We start from the raw sequence: 2,154 nt of genomic DNA, 5'->3' as shown, positions 1-2,154 counted from the left end.
TTTATATTTATTTTTTTCTAGTAATTTAAATTCTGCATTTTGTTTCTTGTTTTCATATAGCATTTTATTTCTTATCTTTAATTTTTCATTTTTGATTTTACTCAAAAAAAATTTTCTTGTATATCGATGAGCACTAACATGTCAAGCAGGCCCTTAAGAGATTTCTTGGCACCTATTTCTGCAAGATTTATGTCTCCCATTGTGCAGTCTCAAATTGAAGCAGAAAATTTTCAACTAGACCCAGAGTTAATTTTCATGATACAAGGTCACAAATTTAGAGGAGAAGTATCAGAAAGTCCTTATTTGCACCTTGAGACATTTCTAGAGCTTTGTGATATGGTGAATTGTGAAGGAGTGTCTGCAGATGCAGTTCAGTTGATGGCATTTCCTTTTAATATCAAGGATAAAGCAAGGACTTGGTTATATTCTCTCCATCCTGAAAGCATCACAAGTTGGTAACAATTGGAGAAGCAATTTCTGAATCATTTTTTCCCTCCAAGCAAAACAATTTACATGAGGAATTGCATCATAAATTTTGCTCAGGTATATGAGGAATCATTATTTGAAGCATGGGATAGATTTAAGAGTCTTCAAAGACAGTGTCCTCATCATGGTTTGGAAAAAAGGCTGACCTTGCACATATTCTATAGGGAAATTTCTTTCTCAAATAAGTGTTTGTTAGATTCTTCGGATGGAGGTTCTTTCATTGATAAAAGTGTAGACGAAACATATACATTGATTGATCAAGTTGTTAGTTAGAGCCCTAGAGCCAATCATTTGATGATTGTTGTATGGACTCATTGTATCATATTCTTGTATATAAATAAAGACATTTGTTTTAGTTATTATACTTACTTGTATTGATGCCAAATAACTAAGTATAATAGCGTCTTTGAGTAGAGGGTTCTTACCTATATCAATTGGTTAGTTGAACCGATAGTGAGATGATATAGGGAACACTACTCTTAATCATTCCTAGTCGAGTATTAACATTCAGGGACAATGTTAATGCGACGAGACTAGCATGTAGGTCAACTAGATGACTTGATCTCACAAGTCATGGATATAGAGATATCAAGTTGACACATGGGTATGCATTGGAGAATGCATACTGAATGACCCGCCATGAGAAAGTATCATGAATCGTTATATGAGTGTCATATACTTTCTCATGTGGCTATTAGTATGACTACTAGTCCTTGGACCTGAAGTCACCATGGTTCCCTACATAAGGGGTTACATTCTTTGGCTTCGTTAAACGTCATCTGTAATTGGGTGGACTATAAAGGCGATTACTGGGTATGTAACAAATTATGCGAAGGGATGTGAGTGATATAGATGGGATCTATCCCTCCTATATGACGGGAGAGACATCGATATTCTTGATAGAGTGAGACCACTAAGTGCATGGTCATGCCCAAATAAGTTAATATAAGATATTGAGCTCATTTGATCGAGTGAGTCTACTTGGAGTTCAAGATTTAGATTGATTAGAGGATGACATGGTCTATGCCTCATATTGATCAATCTAGATATCTAGAATAGAAGGACAATGTCATATTGTGAGGAGTCACAATTAGTAGTCACAAGGTGATGTTGGATCTCAACATTCTTGTAACTTGGGTAGTAATGATGTGTTGCTAGATACCGCTCATTACTTATGCTTCTAAATGGGTTTAGGAGCATTGCCAACGTTACAAGAACCTATAGGGTCACACACAAAGGGCAATTAGATGGAGATTAGGTTCATTTGATGAACCTAAATGATTAGGTTCTATGATGAACCAATTTGGATTAAGAGTAATCCAAAGTAGGCTAATTGAGTTGGACTCAATTTGGTTCATGTGTTAAGTGAGTTTAATTTGGACTTAGACTCATTTAATCAATTTAATTCAATGAATAGAGATTCATTAAATTAAAATTGACTTGAACCAATGGTTAGATTAGCTCAACCAAGGGAGAGAAGTGGTCAAGTTTGACTTGACTTGAGAGAAAGATGAAGGGTCAATTTTGACTTGACCATTTGCCACCTCATTGGTGAGTTGACATTAAGTGGTCCAATGATAATGCTCCACATCATCATGATTGCTTAAGTGGAATGCTACCTCATGGAAGTTACCAAGAGTTGTGACTCTTGGCATCCCATGGAGGTTA

General features: G+C 35.7%; 1 non-coding gene across 1 annotated transcript; it reads right to left on the bottom strand.

Annotated features, from left to right (window-relative positions):
* Positions 1–511: 511 nt before the first annotated feature.
* LOC122013125 lies at positions 512–617 on the bottom strand. The gene has a single exon (XR_006120465.1). It is a non-coding gene; the product is annotated as a small nucleolar RNA R71 (small nucleolar RNA).
* Positions 618–2,154: the final 1,537 nt, after the last annotated feature.

This window comes from Zingiber officinale, chromosome 8A (genome assembly GCF_018446385.1).
Source record: "Zingiber officinale cultivar Zhangliang chromosome 8A, Zo_v1.1, whole genome shotgun sequence".
Classification (NCBI taxonomy): domain Eukaryota; kingdom Viridiplantae; phylum Streptophyta; class Magnoliopsida; order Zingiberales; family Zingiberaceae; genus Zingiber; species Zingiber officinale.
Note: the sequence above shows the minus strand (reverse complement) of the source record. Positions and strands in the feature narration are given on the sequence as shown.